Below are 17268 nucleotides of genomic sequence, written 5' to 3'. Positions count from 1 at the left end.
CTGAAGCAGAGTGAAGAAGAAGACCTTGTTATTCATCAATAACTGGGTTTTTCAACATTAATACTTGCAGGGATTACTTTGATATCAGCCTAATACATTTTCCAGACACAAGTATAGACCATCATAGATTTTATTAGCACTTTTTCAAAAAAGCACTTGCAAGCGTAATGGTAAATCCTTCTTCTCCATTGTCAGAAGCTTTGAAGACTGTGCATCTCCTTTAACAGCATATCAGCAAAAAAAACCCCTGACTCCATTTATTAGTTCTCATTCCACAAAGCTCTTTGAGCATCCATTATGAAGTCCATATGGAATGTAAAGAGTTGCTGATAGCATAAGGATGCTCTACGGAGGGCAATTCCCTTATCACATGTCATAGTTTCTGTTTCTCATCATGATGATTTTAGATCTTCTTGCATAAAAATTGTACTGCTTACTGCTGTTGAGTTCAGCTTCTCCCACTTCTTTTTTATCACCCCGTGACATAAACCTTTTAAAAAAATATCATCATTGACACTCCTGAGGGACGGGATGACATCCAGAGGGACCTGGACAAGCTCGAGAAGTAGGCTCATGTGAACGTCATGAGGTTCAACAAGGCCAAGTGCAAGGTCCTGCACCGGGGTCAGGGCAAACCCTGGTATTGATATAGGCTGGGGGATGAAGGGATTGAGAGCAGGCCTGCGGAGAAGGACTTGGGGGTCCTGTTGGATGAAAAGCTGGACATGAGCCACCAATGTGCGCTCGCAGCCCAGAAGGCCAACCGTGTCCTGGGCTGCATCAAAAGAAGCAGGGCCAGCAGGTCAGGGGAGGTGATTCTGCCCCTCTACTCTGCTCTGGTGAGACCCCACCTGGAGTACTGCGTCCAGCTCTGGAGCCCTCAGTACAGGAAAGACATGGACCTGTTGGAGCTGGTCCAGAGGAGGCCACAAAAATGATCAGAGGAGTGGAGCACCTCCCCTATGAAGAAAGGCTGAGAGAGTTGGGGTTGTTCAGCTTGGAGAAGAGAAGGCTCTGGGGAGACCTTATTGTGGCCTTTCAGTATGTAAAGGGGGCTTATAAGAAAGATGGGGACAAACATTTTAGTGGGGTCCGTTGAGATAGGACAACGGGTAATGGTTTTAAATTGAAAGCAGGTAGATTTAGACTAGATGTAAGGAAGAAATTTTTTATGGTGAAGGTGGTGAAACACTGGAACAGGTTGCCCAGAGAGGAGGTAGATGCCCCATCCCTGGAAACATTCAAGGTCAGTTTGGACGGGTCTCTGAGCAAACTGATCTAGTTGAAGATGTCCCTGCTCATTGCAGGGGGGTTGGACTAGATGACCTTTAAAGGTCCCTTCCAACCCAAACTATTCCATGATTCTATGATAGTCTCCATGGCAAATAATCATAATATCATAAAGACATAGCTTATATGGCTTCACCCTATGTAACTTACATTAGGTGTAAGATTGGAACTTCTGTCCCCGGAATGAATCTTTTCACATTAGGAACTTGTTTTTCCTTGAAATGTGTTTTGGGTTAGTTTTACTTCATGCATGTTTAATTATTCAAACAAGTGTTACGCTGAATCAACCCACTACACGTGCAGGTCACTGGCAGCCAATGGGAACAAAAAATTAATTATCAGATCTTTAATTAAAAGAAGAAAAAAAAAGCACCTAATAAATATATAGAGGAAAAAACTACCTGGTTTTCACATTGTGACCAATATAGCACTTATATGTTGATAAGATGTTTGCAATTTGTGCTAAAATACATCTTAGGTTCTCTATTTAGAAAGAATGTCAGGGCTTTTGATTAGTTAAAATTATACACTGAAATATAGAATTCCTGTTTTGTTCATTTTGTATTATGCACTGAGTTGTCTTTGTGTCTGAGAAAGAATGAAATAAACAAACCAAAAAACCAGCCTGCATAAGCTTATTGCAGTTGTGTGGTTGTACTGTCAGACTGCAAAATAGCTCAACCACCTTTAATACCTAAATATGACGGTGCTACATAACAAAAGATCAGTACTTTTCAGCCTCTTAATTCAGAAGAAAAAATTACACATATATAGAAAGGTGAAAATTTCAGTGGAGCAATTGTCCAGCCATATGCAGAGAGACACCTATGTGATTGCTTGTTGTAACCCTGGGCTGCATTCTGCCGCTTAGATGACTTACAGAGGTTCTACCAGTCCTTGTTTATGGTCATGTCACCCTCTGATTGTCAGGTCTCCAGAAAAGCTTAAATGCTGCATTGAATTCAGTGTTTAAAAAACCCCAACATTTTTACCAGTTCTCCAGTACCATTTCCCTGTGAGTATGCATGAACTACCTAATGTTCATGGCTGCTGTCTGCAGCATGTCAAGTTTCATGGGGAGTGCCAGAACAGTAATGGCAGGAGATATGGAACAGTCTCTGGAGAATACTACTACTAACAGTATTTGCAGATCTTTGAAGTATCTGCCTAATGTGATAGCATATTGGAGTGTGTCTGAAGATAACACACCCAGGGAAGAGGCCAAAGTACCAGGCTGTAACAAGGAACTGTGCCCTACCAGCTGAAATGTCCCACAGCACCAGCATTGTGTCCCAGCTTCTCCCCCACTCTCTGGAGTACGGCATGCCAGACAGCAGCCTACCAGTATGACCAGCTGGGGATGGTATGTGCAATGACTGAAAGGGAGAAAGGCCCAGGGACTGATTTGCTGACAGGGCCATGGGAAATAGGAGTTGGGATTCTGTGGTGCAAAGCCCCTAATCTGTGTGTGAGATTTGAGGGGGGTGGGCTTGCTACCTACCTCAGAGTCATAAAGCGGCTTGCCCCCCATCCAGTTGCACTCATGTCATGTGTTGATTTATAATGGTGGCCAGTGAATACTAGAAACTGTATAGTCAGCACTTATGCAATACAAGTACACAAATAACTGCCTTTTTCATGTTTCCTGCACTCTGTGTGTGTGTATCTTTGGGAAACCTCCACAGAGAAACCTCTCTCAAACTAGTGTAGACGCTATCACTTTTCTATCTTTGTAGTGCCCTCCTACAGCCATGAGCTTGGTCCTAACAGAGGTTTGGAGACAGATCCTACTTTAAAAACCTTTTCTTCCATGGTGTAGTCCATATCCTTTGAAATGCTGATATCAGTGGCCTTCCAGATTCAGGGCATTTTCTGAAAGTAGTAGCTTGATCCTTAATGACTTTGAACAAGGGGACCCCAACTGAGAGTGTTTGACTACCCAGAAGTTAGAGCCACTGAACTCAGCATTGTCAGGATCAGACCTTAGGTAATTGGCCAGTAGCCTGAAGGTTTGTGTCACGTTTTGATATTGTTATACCTTTCCTGCTGATTTCCTTGACCTCATTACTCTCTTTTTGTAGAATCACCAAATGTGCAATTTGGCTCATTTAGTTATAAAGCATAATGGGGACTGATGATAGAATGGTCCTTTTTTCTTCTGTAAAAAAAGAACAAGCAGCTGGAAAGTAGGTAAATGCTCCTCAGGGTGTCTGCAATTACACAGCTGAGAAGCACTGCTGGCCCTCACGTCACACCAACTGTCACAGCTGTATGAGCCACTAATGAAAAAACCAAATGCTCTCTCCTTCCACTGTTGCCCTCTGCAAGAAGAGAAGGATATTTGAGATTGTGTTAAAATGACTACTGCACCTTTAAAGCTTTTGTTATGCTGAAAGCCGATGAGTGTTTGCAATTTCAAAGCACTTTTTGAGTGTCTAACCAGTGAAACAGAGTTTTTTAATTCTACATTTAGAATGCAAAGCCCGCCCAAGCAATTTAATTCTTTTTACAGCTTTCCTGAAATGGTTGCAATCTGTGTGACAGGAGTGGGTAGAGGGAAAAAATGTTGGGGAATTTTCCTGTTGCAGCTCAGCCTGTTTTGTAGTCTTTGCTTGCAATTTACTGCAGAGACAATTCTCCAAGGTCTAATAAAAGAAGATTAATTTTTTGGTATTTAATTTAGCTTTTGTCATCATCTGCACAGGATGAATTCTAAACACTTTTTGAGAATGCTGTGGCCTTGAGCACCCTTAACTCCCAATGGATGGCACCGGGCACTGGTGCCACTTGGCAGTACTGGGCACATGAGAGAAATGTGGTGAGGGAATTATATCTAGCTGGACAATTTTCACATATTTACAACTCCTGGAGAGGCCACTATTACTGCTTTCCGGTTTGTTCTCAGGACATCAAAGAGGGCCAACTACTAAGAAGCATTGCAGCAAACACCCCAGTCTCAGAAATCACGGAATATAAAAAGGGTCAGCAATGCTTCAGTGGGTTGTCTTGGTTGCCCTATGCCAGAACACTCGTGGTGTCATATCTTGATCAGGAAAACTATTGTCAAATATGCTTATATTTCAAACTAAACTAGAATTTTCAGCACTAAAACCTATTCACTTCCACTGTATCTATTCACTTCTGCTATGTGAATCAACTGTGCTGCAAGACCTGTCTTTAAACTTGCTAGATTAGGCTGCAGATGCCTCAGCAAAGGAGCTAATGCAAGCTGCAGAACCTGCTTGAGAAGCAGAGTGGGTACTTGGGGAGACAGGAGGAGCAGAAAATGGGGTTATGTCAGCTGCACTGTAAGAACGAACTGACCGCAACCCCCATTCCCTGTCCCCCTGTGCTGCTGGCAGGGAGGAGGTAGACAAAATTGGAAGCAAAGTTAAGCCCAGGAAGAAGATAGGGGTGGGGGGAAGGTGTTTTTAAGATTTGGTTTTATTTCTCATTATCCTACTCTGATTTGATTGATAATAAATTAAATTAATTTTTTCCCCAAGTTGAGTCTGTTTTGCCTGTGATGGTAATTGCTGGGTGATCTTCCTGTCCTTATCTCGACCCATGAGCCTTTTGTTATATTTTCTCTCCCCTGTCCAGCTGAGGAGGGGGAGTGATAGAGTGGCTTTGGTAGGCACCTGGCGTCCAGCTAGGGTCAACCCACCACTGTATAACAACCTTTTCCTGACCCCTTCCTGTACAAAGCTCTTCAAATACAGAAGGAGATAGTTGCCATGTTATGGGTGCCTTTACACTAGCTTACTAGAGACAGTACTTTCTCACTCTAGGTGGATGTTCTTAATTTTTTTATCACTTCTTCCATTTTCCTTTTCTTTTGCATTAGAGAAAAGTGATACTATTCTAGGTATAAGAGCATATGGTTGGCTTATTCTACAGCAGACACCCTGCTAATAGATCATATCTAATAAGATTGGTTCACTGACATTAGCTGGAGGTTTGAAAGGGAAAGCCTTGCACACCATTGATAGCGTTTTAGAAAACAGGTTGTTTTCTGCTCTGGATCAAGGACCAGGATGAATTTCCAGATCTTAGGGTTCTGATTTAAAGGAGGGACATCTCAAGAGACTGTACTTAAACTCTGTTCTTGTGCTATTTTTAATATTTTGATGAATAGAATTGACTGACCAAGGACACAGGTGGGCTAAGTGCATTTCCCGATGGTTTTCTTATTGTTTGGATAGCCTGACCTATTTCTTTCATCCTTTTTACTGTGGTTTAAGCTTAACTAATTGGATGGCAGTATTGGTTACCAGCAACATACAGGAGTGTATGAGAATAATATTGATAACACACTGACGTTTGCAGTTGTTGCTAAGTAGTGTTTATAGTAGAGTCAAGGATTTTTCAGCTTCTCATGCCTAGCCAGCAAGAAGGCTGGAGGGGCACAAGAAGGTGGGAGGGGACACAGCCAGGGCAGCTGACCCAAACTGGCCAAAGGGGTATTCCATACCATGTGACATCACATCTAGTATATAAACTGGGGGGAGTTGGCCTGGGTGGGGAAGGGAATTGCTGCTCGGGAACTCACTGGGCATTGGTCTGCAAGTGGTGAGCAATTGCATTGTGCATCACTTGTTTTGTATATTCCAATTCTTTTATTATTTTTAGTGTCATTTTTATTATCATTATTATTTTCTTCCTTTCTGTCCTATTAAACTGTGTTTATCTCAACTCACAAATTTTACTTGTTTTTTCCCCAGTTCTCTCCCCCATCCCACTGGGTGGGGGGGAAGTGAGCGAGCGGCTGCGTGGTGCTTAGTTGCTGGCTGGGGTTAAACCACAACAAGGATGTCATGGTTTAACCCCAGCCAGCAACTAAGCACCACGCAGCCGCTCACTCACTCCCCCCCCACCCAGTGGGATGGGGGAGAAAATCAGGAAAAGAAGTAAAACTTGTGTGTTGAGATAAGAACGGTTTAATAGGACAGAAAAGAAGAAACTAATAATGATAATGATAACACTAACAAAATGACAACAGCAATAATAAAAGGATTGGAATGTACAAATGATGCGCAGTGCAATTGCTCACCACCCGCCGACTGACACCCAGCTAGTCCCCGAGCGGCGATTCCCCGCCCCCACTTCCCAGTTCCTATACTAGATGGGACGTCACATGGTATGGAATACCCTGTTGGCCACTTTGGGTCAGCTGCCCTGGCTGTGTCCTGTGCCAACTTCTTGTGCCCCTCCACCTTTCTCGCTGACTGGGCATGAGAAGGTGAAAAATCCTTAACTTTAGACTAAACATTACTTAGCAACAACTGAAAACATCAGTGTTATCAACATTCTTCGCATACTGAACTCAAAACATAGCACCGTACCAGCTACTAGGAAGACAGTTAACTCTGTCCCAGCTGAAACCAGGACACTTAAAATTTTTCATTGCTTGGTTGCTTGTACTTGGTCCTTTATAACAATTGGGGGAGGGGTGATGGCTGGCTCTTCTATCTATCTTTAAAGGTGCAAAGAGGGAGTGAAATAATACAAAACTACATTTTTATGAAAGAAAAATCTGTGTAAGGATTTGTGTTGTGAAATTACAGATAACTTAACATCCACCAAAATACTTTTCTAGCACTACAAATAGCAAATGAACTGTAAGATCATTCTCTGTTTCCTTAATGGAAAGAGTGATACCAGCTTATTGAAGTGAGCCCTCAATATTGCAAGTGTTCAGTTAGTCTTTAAATAGAACAAAGTGAGTCAGACTCAGACAATTATGTTTGGAACAAAGAGATTTGATTACTCAACCACAGGCCTCTAGCTTTTAACTCAATACCGTAATTTTGAATCTTCACTTGCAGTGATCACTATAAATATTGCTTCATAGTTCAGTCTTCTAAAAGTCTTGTCAGGAAACAATTACAAAAGGCCAGCTTCTGACTTGGTGTAATTAAATGAAGTGAGTGGAACTATACCAAAGAGACATTTGGCTCAAGATTACACTGAAGTCTAAATAAAAATATTAAGTGTGCAACTGTTTCTAATTATTGAACAAGAATAAAATTATGTGTGGACATTTCTAGAAACTATTAAGGTCTTAAGACTCCTTTAGAAACTCAGAAAGCATCAACTGAAATAGGGTAAGTATTCTAGTTGGCACAATTTTCCCCTCTGTCATTCCTTACACTACAGATTTCCACTCCTCTAGCTATTACGATGGGCAGGGGAGATGTAAGCTTCTATTTTGCAATTGGACTAAAGTTCTCCTATTTTGCCACCAGATTCCTTTATGTTCCTGTACGTATCCCATAGTTATCACAGCTTTCAGTATTGCAACACTGCAGTCTTAGAAATCTGGAAAAACTGCAGATTGCAGTGCTAGATAACTGCTTGCCAGAGGAGAGAGAACACCATCATTGTCTTATCATGCACTAGCTACTCCCTATATACAAACATAATGAGCCTAGAACTTGCCCAGGAAATTGGAAGACTAAGACAACCCTTGAACTCAACATTTGTGGAGTTCATAGATGAGATGTTTCTCCATTTATTTTGCTAGGAGAAGGAGGGAAGGCATGATATAGTAGTATGCTTATAGTAAACCTACTGGAGTACACACAGACAGTGGTTATGATCATATTTTTTGATAGTAAGAACATATGGAAACCTACTTGAAAATCCACAGGCTCATTTCTTTTCCTGACATAATGTAGGCTCTCCTGTTTTCCACTAATCATTCCCTACCAGGCTGAATGGGTGTGCCAGGGTAACTGCATAGAAGGCTTAAGGGTTCATTCAGCCAGAAAGGCGTCAGACGCTCTGCAGTGCTTGGTGCCAACTCCCTCAGCGGGGTGACTTGCATCCTGTTCTGAGGTGCCTTTTACTGCAGGTTATTCAGGGCATCAGCTGAAAGATATCATTGATGTTGTGCTTCCACGAGCAAAAACCCATAGGTGCACTTAACCACAGCTCCTAAGTCCCTCTGTGAAACTGTGCCAAAATGCAAAGACCACTTTGTGAACTAGGGACTAAGGGCATGGAAAGTAGGGTATAATGAACATGGTAACTAGCAGACTGAGTAGATTACAGGAACTATCCATGAGTGACCAAGAACAAGAAGCAATCGAGTTTTATTAGACTTTTTAGGGTTTCTAAACTCTGGTAGAGTATTTGGTGTGGGTTATGCTTTCATTCTGTGCATGCTTTTAATTTGAAAACTTACTGTTTCCTGGTGGTAATGTAATTATATCTAATGAGCAGTAAAAATTGAAAGCACACATTGTGTGGGGAAGATTAATTGCATGAAAGATTAACAAAGGCCATTATAAATGAGAAAGATAGCTTGGCAGGAATTTCTTGGATTAAGCAGTTAAATATTCTCAACCTAACTCTTAATTGTAGGGTATTCACTGTTTCTGGAAATATGGTATACGTGAGTGTATTTTTTCCTCAGAGAAGCCTTGAAAATATTTTGATTATGCTTTACCAGCTGGCCTTATATCAATATATTAATAGGCCATCAATTTAAAAGTGGATCTAAGTCTTAGCATGAGTGTATCTGTTTAATTCAATTCTCTGCATAGGCTAAAACTCAAAAAGAAATTAAATGTTTTCTTTGGTCATGTGGACAAGTTTCAAGGAAGCACATGTGGCTATGGAGTTATGCTTTAATTATCATAGACTTTGAGATTTTGTAAGCCATATCAGAAATGAATACGAGGTAGTGTGGCAGCAATGAAATTTTGGAGGGTGGATTGTTAGATGAAGTAAGAAGGAAGCAAATATATAGATTCACAGTAATGTAAACATGCAACCTGTGCATGAAAGTTATGACAAATACATTTACTGTTCTCCTCTTGATTGTTCATTTATAAACTGATCTTGCTTAGGGTTTTATATGCAATTTTAATTCAATAGTATTTTTCTTAATGTCTCTAGTTCTTGAAACACAGAAAACTCTTCTACTGAACAATATACCTGTGGCAGTACACTTCACCCCCCCCCGCCCCCATCCCTCCAGCAGGAAATGAAACTTCTCCAGGCAGGGAGAAGGGGAAGGCAAAAAAACCCCTAAACCTAAACCCTAGAGGCCGCAGGTTGAAATTTGAGCTGGCCAATCGAGATGTCAGGTACACTGCGGTGACATTCTTGGCCAATAGGGATTAAATGACCACAGAACAGATTCGACAAGGGTATAAACGGGGTCCCGCAGGAGGACATGTTGGAATCAGTCCTCCTCAGAGCAGCGAGTCTGCAGTCAGGGACTCCCCCTTGGGTCGGGGCACCGTCCGAGGTAACTCCTCAAGGGAGAGAGCCCTCAGCTTTTAGGTGAGTGATATGCGCATTTTGAGTCATCACTTTTGAATCTCAAGGATTCTTAAGTTGCCTGTGTAGTACTAATTCCCCTTACACCATTGAGCCTGTAGTTCACTACTGTTACTGGAGTTCTAACTAACTTTTACTGAAGAACAAATCTGAGCTTTAACACCCATTGGATTTGAGTATGCATGCATCCGTAACACTAGTGGAAAATATATGCTGAATCATTTACTAACACTGAAGTTAGAACTTTTTCTGCTGCTTACATGTGCAAGACAGTGTAACTGCTCAAAAGTTGTATTTTGCCTATATGAATACATGCCTGGATGTTGGAGTGAAGTCCAAATTCCATTTACTAATCTTATTATTCTAAGCATCAGGAAGTAATAAAGATATGAGTTTTCCAGTGGATGTTAGTATCGATGTCCTTGTCTACTTTTCTTCTAATTTTTATTATATTGCTGCAAAACCCACTTGATGAGAATGGGAATCAACAGTAACCCTTATTTTTTGCAAACTGAGAACAATCTTTTAACATCTATGAAAGATAAGGAAATACTGCTACTCACATTTACATGTGGGGAATTGATGTGCCACTATTTATTCTTGTAATTCCACCTGTCTCCAAAAAAAGAGTTCTGAAAACCCCCGCAAGATGCCTAAGCTGCTGTACATGCTTCCAGGCACCTATGGTTTTGCTTATGTGTGTATTCAGGTGTTCCTCTGTCTTGACACAGCTGAACCTCTCTCATCAGATGCCAAAGCCTCCTCCTCAAGGAGTCTGAAAGGCTGCATGAATTTACAGAGCAGCCTCTCTCGTTGCAGGATTAGACACTAGTTCCTTTAAAGAAGTACATAAAGAACCTTTCACATCACTGTGAACAGCTTTTTAGCCTCAGAAAGAAGGCCCTTGACATTGTGTTAAGTATGATTGGAAGCCTTTGGAGCACTTCTGATTGAGACTTCTGGAAGACTTCAGCACTGTTTTCCCTAGCTCCTGGGTTCAGTGAGGCTTAAGAAAACCTATCAACCTATTCAGACATTGGCAGTTTGTGCAGCATGTGTAGGAACAGTTGCAGCTACCTAGGGAATTTCTGTCCAAGCAAAGAAGCACTCAGGTATTTTAATTGCTTGGACTCATCAGTTGGAACAATTTACGTTGCAACACTTGGTCAAGTTACCATTTTCTGCCTTGCCATCAGCTGCACAGCTCACTGAGTTTCTTCTGAACTCCCATAATTTGCAGTCTGACATACTATGGTAAACCATAAGTCATGTTGTGTATGGCCCATAAACACATGCTTTATTTCAAACACTTGACTAATCCTATCGTTGTGCAGTAAAGCAGTCATCTCCTTGAAGTTAGTGGGAGTTGAGAACAGAATTAAGATAATATGTGTACTTGAGTGCTTTGCTAAAGCAGTACTCAAAAGAGCTCCTTTTGTGTAGTCTTTTCTGTGAGGCATACAACCTGCTACATTCCATTTCAATAATTCCATTTTGTTGATAAACTTGTATAATTATTCTCAGCTGTAAATTTTCATAGCTCCAAAATATGTTGGCTTAAAAAGCAAAATGTAGTAGTTAGCATTGGATTCATAATGAGTAGTGGGCAGATGGAAGGGGAAAAAAAAATTATTATTACTTCAATAAACGTCAAGCAATCCTTGCATTTATACTGTCAGCACTAGCTAATTTGTACATAAAAACCTTCTAGAAGGTAGCACTTTCAGCCTCTTAAAGTTAGGATTTCTTAACTTTTTTATTTATGAATATGTGCTGGTTTTGGCTGGGATAGAGTAAGTTTTCTTCATAGTAGCTAGTATGGGGCTGTATTTTGGATTTGTGCTGAAAACAGTGTTGATAACACAGGGATGTTTTAGTTACTGCTGAGCAGTGCTTACACAGAGCCAAGGCCTTTTCTGCTTCTCACCGTACCCCACCAGCGAGGAGGCTGGGGGTGCACGAGAAGTTGGGAGGGGACACAGCTGGGACAACTGACCCCAACTGACCAAAGGGATATCCCAGACTATATGGTGTCATGCCCAGTATATAAAGTTGGGGGAAGAAGAAGGAAGTGGGGGATGTTTTGAGTGATGGTGTTTGTCTTCCCAAGTAACCGCTACGTGTGATGGAGCCCTGCTTTCCTGGAGATGGCTGAACACCTGCCTGCTGATGGGAAGTAGTGAATGAATTCCTTCTTTTGTTTTGCTTGCATGCATGGCTTTTGCTTTACCTGTTAAACTGTGTATATCTCAACCCACAAGCTTTCTCATTTTTACTCTTCCAATTCTCTCCTCCCACCCCCTCCACCCACCTCATCCCACCAGAGGGGAGTGAGCAAGCAGCTGTGTGGTGCTTAGTTGCCAGCTGGAGTTAAACCATGACAGAGTAAAATTATTATCCCCATGTTATTTTAACTTATAGCTATGATTTTTTTTGTTGTTTTCTTTTGTTTTGATTTTTACACCCATTGATAGCATATGTTCTATGTGGAAACTGAAACCAGTTTGGAGACAACACTAGCACTTCTCTATGACTAATGTATTTAAATATCAGATACTGAAATATCAATACTGCAATATATGTTTGTAAAGACTAGAATGAGAAAATATAGCTCTCACAATAGTGTTAAAGTTGTAATTAACTTAAGCTAGATTCAACACCGATGATTTAACTTGCGATAGGTACTGACCTGCTGCAGTAGCCTGATACAGGTACATGTGGTTATCCTATTTAATATTCTACTGTGCAGAACTGATGACATTTAGAATATCTGTGCACATATGAACACAGTTAGTTAATTCAATTAATAATGTAATTGACCAATTAGTTTCCTTAGTTTCATTGAATTCCAGTTCTTAAAAAAAGTTTCTCAAATTTACAATGATGTTTTGCTGATTTACTAAATAAAACCACTTAGGTGAAATTCTGTATGCCATTCATTTGGTGAAATATCACATATTTCTATCAATTTTATATATACATATATATATATAAATAAAGAAGGCATGCAGAATAGGCTTAAGGCTTACATACAGTCAGTAAAGACTGCCTGGAGAAGATTTCAGCCAAAATGAAAAGGGCATTTCTCTAAAGTAAGAGGCAAATCAACAAAATAGTGCTCATTTAGTACATAATACAGAGTTCCTTCAAGATCCATAAGATGAATGACCCCAGGCATGTTATTTGGCTGCCTTTTCTGATTAAGTCCATGGATCATTCCACTTTGAGCTGAAGTTAATGGAGTTGGAATGAACCTTTGTTTAGAGTTCTCATAATTAAAGTGCAATTACACATTTTTTGCTGTTAAGTGTTTAGTTGAAAATGGTCTTCCTGGCAATCACAACTTCAGTGGAGACCCATTTTTGACAGCCTAAACATAAGACATTTAACATTTTTGAACATTACTTCCACAGATCTATTTCCAAAAGATGACTTTCAAATGGAATTAAATTTGGACTTGAGGCCAAAACTGTGTCAGATTATAAAATGATTCCTTCTAAGTGGGAGTGTTGTGAAGACATGACTACCATACTCTAGTTGACTTGCGGTTCTCAAAGGCTGTAAGCTAAATGAACATCATTTTCATCTTGGCAATTAATGAACTACAGTGAAAGCAATATGTTATTATTATTGGTGATAAAAGAATAGAATCCAGCTACTAGTGTCTGGCTAGATTTACATTGACCTAGAAGCAAGAGAAAATAATGACACTGTAAAGTAAGGCTACTAAATGTTTTAATTTAATTCAAATAGAAGTTATCATAAATTAACACAGTTTCTTATGAAATGTTGATCTTTGTAGGTTCAGTTTTCATCTAAAGATTTGCATCCTTTGGTGAATTTCAGATAGAAGACTAGTTGCACTTCTAATTATGGGATTTAACCTACATAAAAAAAATGTCGCTGTGCCAGAGCTTTACACGCTACTCACTTAATTACTGCAGTTATTGACATTGTAGAGGTGTAGCTGAGGATGAGCCTTTGAATACTCTGTATTCTCTTTATTCAATGCAAATTTCATACCACAGGTACTGGCTCTGGGTTTCCAGGGCACTGAAAGGAAAGTCTAAAGGTCTGAAATGAAGACATGAGCCAGCAATGACCATCTGAATTGAGCGGGTTCTCTGTTGATGCAGCAATTAGAATGTGGTATCCATCAGGTTAGTCTTAGTCAACTAATCATTTTTCAAAGACACACTAAACCTTCTTGTTATCAACTTCTCGTCAGAGTATCAGTCTGTTACTAACAATCTCCACAACAGACGCTGTCACGCTGTGACAACCAGAAAGTGAATTTGCTCTGTTAAATATTATTCCTTCTTACTCTTAAACCTTGATCAGTGACTTCTTGGCTTTGAATTGTGATACCATCTCTGGTGCAAACTGGATCATTTAGCAAACAGCCACATAACTGAGAATTTAGGAGTAGCCAGGTGTGTAGCCATGTGTTGCTGAGGATTTATACAGCCATGAACATTTCTGTAATGCCAAATCCATCTCCACACTGCTGACCTGACCAAATTTTGTTTTCACATTCTTGACTTTGTCATCTTTGTTTAAATCTCCATTTATATCTTTGCACATTGAAAATTTGTTCCCATCCTTATTTTATCGCTTATAAATTGGAAAAGGATTAGCAGGAGAGAAAACTGAGTGTGGGAAGCCAACAGCACAATTTTAGGTCATACACTCTTCCCCACCTCATAGCATAAAAGAAAAAGCTTATAGCAGTTTTCTAATGTTTTGCCTCAGTGGCAAAAGAATTGAGGGTCATTAAGCAAAATGACTCAATACTGGTGTAACAAAGGAAATTTCAATGTTCCCCTTGTTATGCAGACAAGAATTGTCATTTAGGAGATGGAAGGAATTATAGCCAAACAATTTAGCACTCTGTTGTCATTATGTAAAGGATAGTAATGCCAAGGATTTCTGGCAGGTTCTGTGTATAGTGCTGTAAGGAAGATTGCTGCAGCCAATGCATCCATAGGAAACAAGTACAATGTGATTGCATGAGAAAGAAGGATGGGGAAAGAGGTTGTAAAAAGCAGAAGTCACAACTTTTTTGCCTAAGCATTTGATAGATGTGTAACTCATCTCAGCAAGATAAATTTTTCAACAGATGTATATAACTAGCGATTCTAGTCTTCCCATTACTTTTCTCCATCTGTCACCACCTTCAGATACCCTGTGTGGTAAAAGAAATGAAAAAAACAAGTAACATGGGGGAAATTACTTTCTGAATTGTATGAAATTTTTCATTTGTTAAAGGAAAGCTGTATTGTAATCGTTACACAGCATACAGAAAATAATCTGTGCTCCTGATGCTTGCTATATTTTATCTAAGATTTTATGATTACTAAATAAATATGAGAAGCTTTTTTTATGCTGCATTAGTTACACAGTAGAAAGTGTTACAATAGCATTGCTAGTCTGTTTCCCAGGTGACAATTCTTCACGTTGGTTAGACGAGAAGACAGTGATTTCTCTGTAGTAAAATTAGCAGAGCTGAAAGTATTTTGGTAAATGTTACCTTTAGAAGTTACCATTAAAATGATATATAATTACTAGCTTTGGAAAATGCCATCCTTAACATAGAAAGTGAGTTATCTGAAATCATGTAAATGAAACATTATTCTGGGGACATCCTTGTCCTGTAGTGATCAACACAAAAAAGAAATAGAAGTGATACAAAATCAACATCATTAGAAAAAACAAATGCATCAAAAATCTGACAGCAGTCTAATACTGGAAAAGAGGGGAAATTTAGGAGACTAAAGTTGTTGTTACTAAAGGTTTAGGTTTATAAAACCATTGTTTTAAAAATAGTAGGCCAAAGGCATAACAAACATGGAAATTATAATTACCATAGTCAGAAATTCTTATGGGTTTTATTAGTTATTATTAGATGTGCTGCCTCTGTATCACTGATGCTAAATAAGGTAAGAGCATGGAAGAGCACAGCTATTCTCTGGTTATGACAACATCATATGCCAACATTAAAAGTGGAAAAGAAGAAAAATCCTTGTAGGTAGAACACTAAAGTCTTCAGTAATTCCATTGTTTTTTAAATGGACAATAGCCAAGTGGATTGATAAATATACCTAAACAGAGACCTCTTTTTGAGTAAGATCTTAATTTTAGCTTCAGGCTAAGAAATGGAAAGCTTTGAGTCATGCATGGTTCTGGATAATAAAATTTAAAAATTTAATAAAAACTAACTAACACTTATAGATGTCTCTGGCTACCAGCTGTCATTATACATACTGCAAAATTAACAATATCCTTGTGGTCTCCTGCAGTCTATTCTGAGTCTGTTTTGAGCCCAATTTTATGCCAAAATGTTTCTTCTAAGCAGAATAGTTGATATTTCTTTAATTTTTTTAATGTTTTAAGTAAACACCACATACATTTGGTTAGAAACTCAATTATAGTAAATTGTTTCTATGAAACAACTAGACAAGATGATTTTATGAAATTATAAAATAAATATATTGATCAGTTACACAATTAAATGAGACATTAAAGTTATATTACTGCAAATGTTCCAAAGAGTTTATTAATTCAGAATGCAACAAAGGTATTTATAGGGATTGTTTAAAAATGAAGATCCTAAGTGCTTTGGAACTATAGTGCCTAAAAACATTGCTTCAAAGATAGATGCTACAATATTTTCTAAGTTGAAATGCTGAAAGCAGAAAACCATGATATAAAATGTGTTGTGTGCAAAAATTTTTTACTGCTGTGTCACTATTGATAATTTACCAGAATGACTTTTCCTAATTTTTTTTTTTTTTGGGGGGGGGGGTTGTCTTTCACTCTTTTCCTTTTCTCCTTCATAATACCTTTATGATGTCTCAGTGTTGCAGCCTACTGCAAAGTGTTTTTTAATAAACCATAATCTTGCCTCATCATATAACAAGCAATAATAAACAGATTCTTACTGATGTCTGAGAACTGACACAATGCCACTTAACATAGAGATATCACATAGAGATACTAACTCTAGTACCAAAAGCAATATGATGATATTAACACTGTAACGTGTGCTTTGCGAGTAAAACTATTAAACTCTGCCTCTCACCACAGGTAAATAATTTAAGCGCAGGACAGTCCTAGTATGTCTATACAGATCCTCATTCTGGAAATAACTCAACTGCCGCTATTTTGTTTTCTTCTTTGTTGTGAGGACATGTCCAGAACTTAAGATGGTAAATAATTCATTTAAATGTGCTGAAACTAACAGAGGAGATAGGAGGAGAAAGAAAGCAGAGAAAGAATGCCTGGGACAGCAAAGCAGGCTACGTCCGTACATTGTTGACAATTTGAAATTGTCGCCATCCTTATAATCATGTAGTAGCTGCCAGCTTTATAATTCTTAGATGCAAACATTATGGCCTTTCTAGTTGCACTTGCCCAACTATAAGATGAAATCAATGATGTGTGCATAAAACATTTGGTTTAGTTTACTAGTATTTCATAAGTATATTCCTCTTGTTCGATGATGTGTGTTACAGGAATCACAGGTATCTGATATTGCTTTAAACTTTTCCTAGCTGTAGTAGCTTTAACAAGCAGTAAACTTTAATGAACTTTAAAGAATAAAAAAGAATGCCAAATGCTTTGCAGTTGCTTTTTTTTTTCTCTAACAAAAAGTAAAAGTGACGGTGTCACTGATTAGATACTAGA

This window comes from Harpia harpyja, chromosome 1, assembly GCF_026419915.1.
Source record: "Harpia harpyja isolate bHarHar1 chromosome 1, bHarHar1 primary haplotype, whole genome shotgun sequence".
Classification (NCBI taxonomy): Eukaryota; Metazoa; Chordata; class Aves; order Accipitriformes; family Accipitridae; genus Harpia; species Harpia harpyja.
This window is presented reverse-complemented; position numbering follows the sequence as displayed.